We start from the raw sequence: 14071 nt of genomic DNA on the forward strand, positions 1-14071 counted from the left end.
TTTTTTTTTTTTAATTTCTTATGATCGAGGATAATAATTATATACTGCATACATATATATATACATATATATGTATGTATCTATGTATGTATTTATTTATGTATGTACAGTGTGTCAACAAAATATTCGTACATTTTTTTAGAATCGTATATTATTTTTAAAGTAAGCAAAAAAATTGAGAAAAAAAAAAAGAAAAAGATCGATCGATATTTCAACGATCTAACTCGTACGAAGATCACTTGATTATTTCATGATACAATGTATCCCCAAATTTACGCGAAACAATCGCGAAACAAATATTTACAAAATGCAAAAAAAAAAACTTAATTTTCAATTCTTTATTACATTACTACCAAGATGAAAAAAAAAAAAGAAAAAAGGGAATAAAACATTTCTTTACGACGGATAAACTTCTTATGACATACATTTGAAGTAAAGATTATTATAAAAAAAAAAGCTTGAAAGAATTTCGAAAGGTGTTCAAAGAATTTTGTGACCCACTGTACGTCAACTCGTTTATTTTTTTCCCTTTTCTTTTTTCCATCTCTTTTTTTCTCTTTCTTTTTATCTTTTTATCTTTTCTCTTTTTTTTCTTTTTTTTTTTTTTTTTATTTTTCTTGTTGATTCACTTTCAATTTCATTTTACTTTTTGTTTTAATAGTCGCCACGCGTAAAAGTTTTACGTCGAGCTTCGCTTTTACTATACCAACAACCCGAATCCTCCTCTCGCTCCCTCTCAACCCTTACCATCATTCCACCCCTGTTTTCCATTCGCGTTTTCCTGGACATCGCATCGTATCGCGTCGCATCGCATCGCATCACATCGCATCGCATCGCATCGCAACGATAGTTTATTTCCGGATAAGTTAATCCTCGGCGCCAGTCTCGTGTCCTTTGACAACTTCTCATTGCGTTCAACGACGAAACGAAAAACGTTCATTCAGAGATCGTAAACCGTTTTTCACGTACATACACATAAACACACACACACACACACAGACACAAATGCACATGCAGATGCATGCAACACAAGGCGCGCATCCGCTTTAATGACGAACTCTTAAAAATCTCGCGTTTCTCGAACGTTTCGTCATCTTCGAGAGTCATTTTTATTATTCCTTTCTTTTTTTTTTTTCCTATTTTTCTTTTTATTTTTTCTTTTTCTTTTCTTTTCTTTTCTTGTTCGCTTATTCATTCCTCTTTCCAACCAACGAAATTTTACCATTGAATTTCATTCTAGCATTGAAAAGTCTCGACGCCGTCTAACTTTCACTTGTCACTTTTTATTTCTCGCACGAGATAGAACGTCGACGAAGAAAATCCCTTTCTCTCATAGTTCATCCCTTCCTTCTCTCATCGTCTTGTTTAACTTACAGGGAATAAATATTTTTTCTTTTTTTTTTTTTTTTTTTTCTTATCTATTCTTTTTTTTCTTTTCCCGACAACTTCTAGTTACAACAAAAATTGCTCGGGTTTTATCAAGTTATTCCTGTCTCGTTTGGATTTTCAAGATCGTATCCTTTTTTTCTCTCCCCTTTTTTTATTTTCGAGATCGTTCTAATTTTTCAAATATAACAATAAATCTGATCATATTTGCATCAATGAATTATCATTCATTAATATCCAAAAAATATAAGTCACAGCGAGAGTTGAAATATTTTTCGTTCTTACAACTTTAAAAAAAAAATTACTTTCGTTTTACTAATTATTTCCCTCTCGTTGGAAGTTCAAAAAAAATCGTTTTCGTCCCTCTCATCCCCTTTTTTGTTTTTACTAAATAATTTTAATAGTTCGTAGGACAACGAGTTTTATCATATATGTGTGTATATATTTATATATATATATATACCTCATCGATATAAATATATATATATACCTCATCGATAAATCGTTAATATGAAATAATCAGACTATAAACAATAGAGAGAATCAAAAATGAAAATGATTGAGAAACGTCGTTCGATGCGAGTCAATTGTCCGTTGTATTATCTCGAGGCTGTGGGCTAAGCGGATCGGAAATTATCAACGAAGCATAGTTATCGATCGTCTTTTAAAATCGTGTAATTTAGATTATTATATCACGTGATACAAGACTGTGGCAAAGTTTTTGAAAGAAAAACAAAAAAAAATGAAAAAAGACGGACGAAACAGAGAGAGAGAGAGAGAGAGAGAGAGAGAGAGAAGTAAAAAAGACATTTTTTTCAATAGATCCTTTAACTTTCCAAAGTATCGATCATGATCGAAAAAAACGATCGATAAGATTTGGAGACCGAACGATTTTTGCCACACGCACTTGTCCCTCGTACATATACAATACATTCGTCGCGTTTCTTCGAACACATAATTGTAAATATTTACTCAATCTGCTACATTCCTTCTCAAAGACAATTGTTAGAAAGAAAAATTAAAAAAAGAAAAAAAGGAGAAAAAGAGAAAACGAGAAAAAAAGGAAAAAAAGAATAATTCCGGTCTTTATTTGTCAAGAATACTCACGTAAAATGAATAAACGTACATATGTAGACACGAACACGGAGAAGATACATAACTACACGTGTGCGTGTACGTACGTACGCACGTACGCACGCATATACATACACATAGAAAACTATACGCATATACAATAATTCAGTACAGCTTTACTGAGTAGAGAAGGAAGATCGAAATGTATAAATGGTAATTAAAGGGGGATGATTTAAGGAAGGAAGAGAGAAAAAGAAGAAGAAAAAAAAGGGAAAAAAAAAGGATAACAAAAAGGTTTAGGGCAAAAATCTTTTGTAACTGCGTTTATAGGTAGGCGCCTCGTATTTAAGAAGTCCAGAAGTAAGGGCAAAATAAATTAAACAAAAAAATGAAAAAGAAAAAAAAATGCATAAAAAAAGAAATAAATAGAAATATAAGAAGAAGAAGAAGAAGAAGAAGAAGAAGGAGACGAAGAAGAAGAAGGAGACGAAGAAGAAGAAGAAAAGCAGATGTTAATATATTATAAAATTTACATGTTGCATTATATCGGTGAGAGCAACGTCGGAAACTGGAATTCCCAAGCGAGATTGGTCCATAGGGAAATGAGTGAGAACAAAATAGATGAGGAAGAAGAAGATAGAAGATAAAAGGGAAGATAAAAGAGAAAAATGATCGAAGAAAAAAAAGGGGTAAAGTGAAAAAGAGAGAGAGAGAGGGGGAGAGAAAGAACATTTCATCAACCGAATTCGCATTTCCGACGATTTTGGGTAGGCTAGGGATTAAAAAAAAAATTAAATAAATAAATAATAAAATAAAAGGATGAAATTGTTGTAATAAGAACCATGTATACATACATATGCGTTATATATAGATATATATATATATATTATTGTTATTATATTCACGTTTTTTGTGCACATTTGGTCAACTTAAAATTTATTTCATCCCTTCAGTATAACCTTCGTCCGATTCCTTGATTATTTAGCAAAAACCTGGATCGGTTTTGATCGATCACCAATATAACGAAAGGTTCAGGAAGTTTAGTCGTAAAAATAAAAGAGATTACTTAATTTTGATTAACGATCTTCCCGAAAATCTTCTCCGCACAGAGAAATCTTTCTTATGGGATAAACCATGTTTCTTTTTCGTGTTCCTTATTCGTATCATTTCCCTTTAGCTGAATTAGTTTGTCTGCCTAGCGAAAATCGAAAGCACATATATCCTCCTTTATGAAGTAATCATATTAATAGCTATGTCTGAACCGGATTGACGATATTATAGGCAATCTGCTTGAATAAGGAAGATCAGCATTAGCATATAAGACAAGAACTTATACGTCAATATCTTATGCATATGTATATAATATTGTATATGCTATATGACATACGTGATATGTTGTATATCAATATGTATATGTCTATGTACACATACATGGCTCATATCATATAACATATCATATACGTGTCTATGTACATATACATAATACATATATCATGTCATATATCATACCATATATATGTCTATGTATATATACATAGTACATATATCATATCATGTATATATATATATATATATATATATGTACATACATATACATAGTATATATAACATATCATATCATATCATAGATAAGGTAGATGCGGTTGTCGTTGATAAGAGGAAATTTCCTTGATACGTCTCGCATACTTCTTCTTCCTTCCATATCCATAATCCAATCTGACGAATATGATAAGCTTTCGTAGCTTCCAATCAGGTTACAGTACGGAAAAACCGCTTATCAGATTGGTAGGGGTAATCTTGAAGGTGCGGTACTCCCTATTTTACCAGGTAAGTAATACCATCCAAGGAGAGAGAGAGAGAGAAAGAAAGAAGAAAACAGTAAAATAGGATTGCATCCTATATACATGTGTACGTGAACTAAAGAAAAACGAAGATGGAAAGTCTATCGTTGTCCTAAAACGAAGTAAACCATTTTAGAACAGCTCGAATATTTAAGAAAAGAAAAAAAGAAGAAGAAGAAAACAGTATATAGGACAATTTACTTTAATCGATCCGTAGAAATTTTCTTATCTTGTAAAAATTATTAGATACTTAAAATATCTTTTTCAAACACGATCGCACTTATTTATAATACAAAAAAAAAAAAAAAAAGAAAATCAATGTTTCCATCGATAAAACGGATACGTCGCTTTAATCGAGTTATCAAAATTTGATCGTTACAAATAATTAAATATGAAAATATTCTTTCTTTTATTATCTTTTCATTTCAAACAAAATCACTTGTCAGAAAAATCAAGTCTGTTTTTGTGCTTTTTCATTGATACTATTAATTCTTATTGTGATGGACGATCGAGAATAATCAAAAGTCGAATCTTTTTTTATCGAACAAACCACAGAACCTTTTTCTGCCTTTTCTTTTTTTTTTCTTTTTGCCTTTTTTCTTTCATTCTTTCTTTCTTCTTTTTTTCAAACCCACTATACTCCTGAGAATTCACATAGAGAATTCACATGACGAACGTTCGACGTGCTTGCACCCCTTCTACGATTTAACTTCCGTATGGGGCGGCCTCGCGGATTATGTCGAAACGAGGGAGGAACAATGCGACAGACGATTAAACACGAGGGATATACGTTTGTTCCGGCTCTTGCCCCGAGGAATCGGTAAATACGCGAAATTCTGAAACTACTCCAACGTTCAAAGTCCGATGAACCGAATCGATTGATTGACTTTATCGGCCCGTCAAATTCATCTTCGTGGTCGTTTACTCGAAATACGTTTTAGTTCCTCTTAACATTTTTATCACGTAAATTTGATCACGACAAAGAACCGTAATAGCGAGCAAATCTTTTTATACAACCATATTAGACTCTCACTATCGTCGAATTTTTATTTTTATATCTAGAAAAGAGAAGAGGAAGAAAACGAGAAAATAAAAAAAGAGAATGAACAGAATTTCTTGATAAATTTAATACAATGCTATCTTTGATATTTCTTTTATATTACTTTATCGAAATTATAAATCTTTGAAAGATCGTTTCTATATATTTATATATTTAAATATGAAAGTTTTTGGTAGATTTAATAATAACAAAAATATCAAAATTATAAATCTTAAAATTATCAATTCCATTCATAAAATTGTTGCCCAAAAGAAAAACGTAAAAATGATCATAATAAAACATACACGATCTCCCTCTCCCCGTTCCTTCGCCCCCTTAGGACATATAAGTCTCGTAAATCGAAAAGTCATTCGTCGGTATAAACTTGGTTTATATAAAGTCAAGAAAATTTATGTTCCGACCTATTCAGAGCTCGCTAAACCTTCACCAGGCAGCTTCTTAAATTTTCTCTCTTAGATCTTTACGACTTATAAAATAGAATCGACGAAGTAATACTATAATAATATACTATAGTAGTAGTAGTAGTGTAGTAGTAGTAGTAGTAGTAGTAATAATAGTATTACGTAGAGTAGTAGTAGGTGTAGTAGGTAGCTCGGTTAAAAAGACGTACGCCCGTCCACCTGGGATTTCGTTCCCATCGACTAAATCTCGCGCGATTTACGAGCGTCGCCGTTCGTTCGAATTTCCACCAGGCAGCTATTTTATTTCGTCGTTGCTCCGCGCAAGAGTCAGATCGAAAGAGAGGGAGAGAAAGAGGAAGAGAGAAAAAGAGAGAGGGAGAGAGAGTCGTATTAAACGATCGTCGCGTTTCCGAGTCGATAGCCAACGTCCAGAGGCAGCGAATTTCAACCACCTCTTTCACCCTCCTACCTCCTCCTCTCCCTCCCACCGTACATTTACGTGCCACCACCGAATATGCATGGTGAGAGGAGGACTATGTGTTTGTTTTACTTTGAGCCATCGGCCTCTCGACTCTAGCCGGCTTCACGTTTTTGGCTTGTGGAATGCGCCAAAGCCAGGCACGTATTTGCACGAGCGGTTAATTATCATTCCTGTTCTCGATTTTCTTCTCATTCACCATTACCATCAGCAGCAGGAGCAGCAGCAGCAGCAGCGGCAGCAACAACAACAGTAATAGCAACAGCAACAGCAACAGTAGCAGCTGTAGAAGTATTTACCTTCTCTCATCCCAACCCATCTCAACCCCCACCCTTTTCCCATAGGAAACTTCTGTTTCAACTCCAAACGTTCGAAAACAGCTACCCTCCGAAGGAGAAACTCATTCTTTTCGAAAAGTATTATGAATCATCAGTATGATATTATGAAGTTGAATTTAAAAAAAAGAAAGAAGGAGAGAGAGAGAGAGAGAGAAAATGGACGGCAAAAAACAAAGAAAAAGTAATGAATAAAAATCTATCAACTGGAAATGAAATCAATCGGGAGAGAAAAAGGGAAAGGGGGAAAGAGAGAGAAAGAGAGAGGGAAAACGAACAAGCAGAAATCATTGTGCGTTAATTAATAGAAAAAACGTTATGAAAGAATTCGGTTTTAATAAAAACTAGAGTCGATGTTCATCGAGAATGCGTTTCAGAACAACTGGAATTTAACGAAATGCTTCAAAATTATAAAAGCTTTAAATCCGTTTAGAAATAATTCGAAAATATAATACGTAGGAGGAATACATGTATATAGGACTTATCAAATAACGTTGTTGATAAAGTTTTTTTTTTTTTTTTTCTTTTCTTTTTTCCTTTTTTTCTTTAAATTTTTACTATGAAACAATTGATAACGTTGTTAATCGATAAAAATTTGAACGAATTGATCTTCGATATATTCTTCGTAAGTCTACATCTCTAGTTTTGAGTTTTGTAAATTTCAAAAGTAGCCTTAAATAACTTTATAAAAAGTTCACCGTGTATACATGTATCTATGCGGAAACATAAAGACAGATGCATTATCGTCTACGAGAGAACAAACTCGCGTACTCGGAAAAACGTGCCATATCTCTCCGTAAATTTGTGTTTCGGAATTTATTGTTGGCGTTTGCCCAGCTAGTAAAAATAATGAAGTTACGCCATGAATCTACGACGTGCGAGCAACACCTGTCCGTTTCCAAAACAGACGTACGATAAAAGTTTTTAACATTTCGTTAACACTCTTCGGAATTTCAAAAATGATAGTATGCATCTCGATAAAATATATTTTAAATTACATATATAGAATATATACATACATATATATATATGCAAATATATAGATAGATAAATATATATATATATATATAAATATATTATATAGAATTTGCCTGAGGTTGCATCGGCCAAATGAAATCGTGATTTTCATGAAATTGGATAAGTTTGGTAACGATAAGTACGCTCCTTCGGTCGGTCGAATAAACGCAAATGACTTTTATGATTATCGCGCGTAACGAAGCGGAGCTTAATTTTGCGAGTAGTAGAGGGTATGGAAAATTGTTGTTTTCCAGAGATCCACTTTATCCGGATTTCCATGTAAATCGTGCTAATAATGGCTTTTTAATAATATGTAATTTATCGTTCCGTTAATGCATGATATTATACGGTTCGTTTAGTTGTTGTTAACTGCGAGGAAAAGAACGTTAAATTGTTTTCCCGTATTGACTATAAATTCAAAAAGGAGGAGGAGAATGAAGAGGGAGTGATGGGAGTGGAAGTTAGGAGGAAAAAAGGGAGAAGTTGGAGTATAAATTTATACGATAGTTGAATATTTCGTTAAATACAATTTTCTACCCGTTCATATAATACAGAGTAGGAGGTGTACCTATGTACATACATATCCCAGAATTCCCTTCGGAGTTTTCGCGTTCAAATTTAATTCCACTATTCATAGAACGTGACCTATCTCTCGGTTACTCGTGACACGTTGTAAATTTCACCGACTAGAACTGTGAACGCGTTAGGGAAAAAGAGAGAAATAAAAAGAGAGAGAGAGAGAGAGAGAGAGAGAAAAGGAAAAAAAAAAGAAAAACTCATGTTGAAGCTTCGTGTCTTATTAGACAGCTCGGTAAATAAAACCAACCTCAAGATTTATTTTATGGCTCTCGAAAAATGACAACGCCTTTGCTATACTTTTCGTTCTTTAATCTACTTTATTCTTCCTCGTTTAATTTTTCGATACTTATAATATTACCCTTAAAAACAGATAAACAAACGTTCCATATATTTTCAATATTACCCCTTGACGATGGACAATGGATACGCTAAAACAAGAATATTGCATATCGAAAGGGGTACATTATCGATGATGTACAAAATATTGCATATCTCCAGGCGTTGAAATTAATATTTCAATAAATAATTAGATATTAATACATACGAAAATTTGATATTAATAAATAATAAAAGTTCGAAAATGTTCGTTCTTTTTCTTTTTTTTTTTTTTTGTTTTTCTTTTTTCAACACATCATAAGTCATAAGAAGGAACTCTTCCTGCTGTATAATTTCTCCGAGAAAACAGACTGGCACGAAGCAGAAAAACGATAGCGTGGTTGCACTTAATATTTCAACGTATTAGCCCACGCGTACGGAGATTACTCATGGGGTTTGCCAGATGGAAGAGCAAGAGTGAGAGAGAGAGAGAGAAAGAGAGATAGAGAGAGAGAAATAGGTGTCTCGACCCCTCCGGTTTCGCCTACGGAGTGGCAATCGTCGATAAAGCTGAATTACCGACGTTAATAATCAAGGAGAACTACGTACGAGCCTATTCCCAGAACTCCACTAGCTCTTCCATCTCTTTCACTCTCTTGAAACGTGTCTGTGCATGGCTCACAGTTATCCCTTCGGCTGTCGAGAAGTCTGATCTCTTTTTGCTTTTCCTTTTTTTTTTTTTCATCTCTTTGCCATACCTGACAGGAGACTGTGTAAAAAAAGAAAAAATAAAAGAAGAAAAAAAGAAAGAAAGGCAAAATATTAAAAAAGAGAGAAAGAGAGAAGATGAGCCGATGGTTCCCACAAGCACAGACACATTACTTCATTAGTTTAATTAATTCCTGGCAGGACGAAGGTAGATGAAACGAGTGACTTTTGACGAATCCTGCTTGTCGTACTAGCAGCAGAGCTAGCAGCAGATGCCGATACCGGACCCTTCCATTAGAGGTATTGAATTCCTCCTATGCTCTTTGACTCCTATACGATTCAGTCAACCACCTTCTCTCTTCACTCGTTCGTTCGTTCGTTCGTGTGAAACCAGGCTTAGAGAAACCGCAAAAGTCGTCGTCGTCGTCGTCGTCGTCGTCGTCAGAACGAATGGACTCACTGGTTGAGTTTAACAGGTGAGTATAGTTGACTCGAACACCAGTGTGAAAAAAATTATTTCATCTTCTTTAACTCCTCCTTTACTTCCGCAAACTATGTTACTTCGTTCGAACGTGAAAATCTAAAACGGAACGTCGAAATATATAGGGAAACTGTTCTTCTTCTACCGTCCTCTTCCTTCTCCTCTTCCGTCTACGTAACCCCCTTGTCTACCCCCTTTCCACCTAAGTCGAACGGCCGTAGGTCATGTCGGACGGGCGCATACATCAAAGGACTCGCCGTCTAACGGGTGCCTGCTAAAGTCCAAGGGGTGGGTATTCTAAAAGGATGATCCTTGCCCAAGGCTCCGAATAAATCTGTCGTTTTAGCTGTCCCTTTGGCTAAAAGCAAGATTTTTCTTACTCTACCTACCTTTTTAACCCTCAGGACTTTGTAAAGAGAAGTCCAAGTGAAATTCCATGTTTAAATGTATTGACTTTGACCGATTGTCACTTCGATCCAATCGAGAAACTATTGATTTTACATTATATGCATGGTGTGTGCATGCGTATTCGCGTATACCATACCACGCATTTGTATTTGTATGTGGATCCGTCTGTGAAATGAATATGAATTAACGGACTATTCCGTGCCTATGTGTTCTCTCTCTCTCTCTCTCTCTCTCCCCCCTCCCCTCTCTACCAGTGAATACCGTTTTGCGAGCTAATTATGAGAATCGGCTGTGCGGCATGTAATTAAGTGGGCCAACGTCGGGAATTAATCTCCCCGCGCATTTCATTCTAATCGGATTGTGGTGTACGTACGATGGATTCATTCTCGAGAAAATCAACAACAATTTATTTCTAAATCAAGTTTTCGTGCCGATAAAAGAAATATTAAAAATCTTTTCAATCGATTGTGAAACCATTTAATTTACTCGTCAACGAAGCCGAATTGATCGTGCCATTTACAAAATCACCCTAACTTTTCGATTAATTTTCCTGGAAGCAAAATACCGCGAAACCTTCGGTTACCTCGTCGTCGTTTTATCATCTAAGTTCTAAAGGATATTTCTATGGTTCTACGTGTGTATACGTAGTTATTTACGAGATGAATGCGTTTGACAGAATGTCAGCTAATCGTGTTCGTCGCTTTAAATCGCACCTTTGCTACTACTATTACAACCACCTGTCCTCTCTCCTTTTCGAGAAACTAATTCTCTGTCTCACTTTATTTAAAATACAATCCATTTATATTTTGTCGGAGGTTGTCACTGTAGATAATTGTTTTCGTCGTATTAAGAAGAGAAAAAGTAAAAAAGAAAAAAGAGAAATTAATAATTTCCGAGTTACCTTTTCGAAGAAAACATTTCAGAAATATACGAAAATATCCTTCAGATAAAATATATAGATATAAAATATTTATGTGTGTGTTTGTGTGTAATCGTAAATTTTATTTAGCACGACATTTTTGTAAAGTAGTTTAAAACTGCTGTTAGAGATTTATTTTTTTCTATTTCTTCTTCTTCTTCTTCTTCTTCTTCTTTCTTTAGGTTTAAATAGATTTCAGGTTTCAAAATTTGATGCAATTTTCCTCGCAATAGCTAGTTTCTTTTTTCTTTTTTTCTTTTTTCTTCCTACTACACGTATTTCCGATATTTCTGCGTAGCACGTGCAACCTGAAAGAAGAAGGGAGAACAACCCTCAAACACGAGGATTATTCGGGATTCGTTCGTATCCGGATACGACGATTCGGTAAAACAGGACATTACAATGCGATCTGTGTTACCGACCGAGAGGGAACGTGACAAGGTATTTTCAAACTGAGATGCGGGTATGTAGTGTTAGGGTCGTCAAGGGTTGTATGGTTTGAGGGAGGATTTCAAGGTGGTTCCTTCATAAATATTTATAAGGGGTTTTGCAGTTTTGTCCTGCCAGTTTGTTCCTCACTAGCTTTCATCTTCCTTACTCTTCTCTTTTTTATTCCTCTTGTCTTTCATCCTAAACTTAAGGCTGCTTTTAACACCTTCTGCTCATAGTACATATGACTTCAGCGACAAGTATGGATGAACTATGAACTAGGCGCAATAGGGAAACTCTGTTCATACTATACGTCTATGATATAAATTTTTATAAGTTATATCCCCAGCTGCAAACGAGTAAGTTAAAAATCGAGTTAATGTACGACATAAATATTTGTATATACTAAAAATAATAAATCTACCAAAGCAAAAAAAATATAATATATAAAAAATAATAGCAACGACAGTACAAAGAAAATCATTGACGCATATCTTGAATTCTGAAATATTTGGCCGGCGAACGTAAGTAAAATAAAAAATATAGTATTTAATCTGAAAAGTCTAAATCACGTTAAATGAAAATTAATAAGAATAACTAAGAATAAACGGGGATAAATAAGAACGAATAAGAATAATAAAGAAATTAAAATTTGTCAGTGCGTTTATCTAAGAAATTATTTGACAACTTCTATATCTGATCTATTTATCTATTGAAGTACGTTTAACAATGTAAAATATAAGTACTTTAAAATTTAGCTAGAAATAGAAAAAAAAAATCACTTTTAAACGCACTGAAGTATGCAGCCATTCGCCCGGTATTACTTGCATCGCATTAAATTTGATATATCGCAAGTAATACCGACCCAGGTCCCACCACGTGGAGGTTGCTGCATTTGAAGGACCCACGAGTCAAGTCCCAACACTAATTGCAAAAAAATCAGTCCATATCGCAATATCGGAACTTTATATCATTCACTATTGAACATGATCTTTCATACTTTCGAAATTTCGAATAATAAAACGAAGTTCACGATAGAATTTAATCGCGATCGTGAATACGCCTATACACGATCGAGTATTCTCCTTATTCTATTCGAAAAAAAAAATTCTTTCTCTGCATATAATGCAGAAAGGTTCCAAAACATTCGTGTAAAAATCTAATCCCTCGATAATGAAACGAGTCCCTCAATGGTCGGACCATTGCCGATATATCGAAACCATGCCGACAAATTGCCCCATCAACGATAAATCCATCTCTCGATGATTCCGTATAGAGAAAAAGAAAAAGAAAAAGGGAAGAAAAGATACCCGGAGGATGCGATGGGACGCGTACGAGCGTGAGAACGGTGGAATTGATAAAGAAGGGGAATAATGATAATGATAATAGGGTGATATAATTCTAATAATAATAATAGTAATAATAATACTGATAAAACCGAAAAGATGATAAGAAACTCGTTTACTCGGTCGATAAAATAACGTTGTAAAATTACCGACATTTTACCAACAAAAATTAAACAGGAATAAACTATTAGCGATATCTTACCCAATCGATAAATAAAAAATTAACATTACCGACATGTCGTAAAGCAGATATGTACTAGTATCGACAAAAATCGGTAAAATAGAACTCTTCTATTACTGACAAGTAATCGATTTCAAATCGATATCTACTATTACCGAAACATGTCTATAAAGCAATAATTATCGATCCTTATTATAAAACCTAGAAAAAAATGATAAATATAACTTAAATCTAATGCAACTCTAAATTAATTACAATCGATCACTCGTATCGATTCGGACCTTTGGTCCTTGACATGATTGAGTAATCGGAGGGATTTAAAAATTCACTTACTACTTAAGAAGTTCTGCGATGGCTCCAAAACACTCGTCCACGATTTAGGTCGAAATTGAGGATGGATGATTCGTAGATGGTTGAAAATGAAGTAGGTTGACATCGCTGTAGGTTGAGATCCTCTTCAATGACGCACTGACTCTAATACGCGATAATTTTTTATTAACGTACGATCACTGAATTTACTTCCCGAAACTCTACTATTTTTTTATAAATACAATCTGTGCGACTGTTAAAAAAGCAAAATACTTTGCGAACAAGCACTGACTCTAACGACTGCATTGCACGCAATCGATGCAAATTCTCTTATTTAAATCGCGGAACGCGAACGAACAACCACTGCTTTTACATCGCGATATTTTTAGTTTTATTTTAACGATAAAAACACTCGATTTCATCATTGCTCCGCGCACGCTCGCAATGATGCTCTGAAACAGAAAAATAAAAACTAAATGATTAGTATCATCGTTGTAATTTGTTGAAAATATTTGAAATGTTTGATATAAAAATATATTTACCTTAAGTCCTCGTTGTGATTGCACGATATTTAGAAAAATATTGTTAGTCATAATGCTAAAGAAAAACTGTAACCTTCAATAATACTATTCGATGAACGGTAACCTTCAGAGTCGGTCAAAAGTTTGTTTTCGTTGAGGTTATACGTAGTTAACGAACACGAAATCAATATTCTTAAATATTGAGATTTACTATTATGATTATTTCAAATTTCTCGCAAATTACGATCTCTGTAATGTTTAAACGATGTACTATTGTTTAAAT

This window comes from Vespula pensylvanica, chromosome 1 (genome assembly GCF_014466175.1).
Source record: "Vespula pensylvanica isolate Volc-1 chromosome 1, ASM1446617v1, whole genome shotgun sequence".
Taxonomy (NCBI): domain Eukaryota; kingdom Metazoa; phylum Arthropoda; class Insecta; order Hymenoptera; family Vespidae; genus Vespula; species Vespula pensylvanica.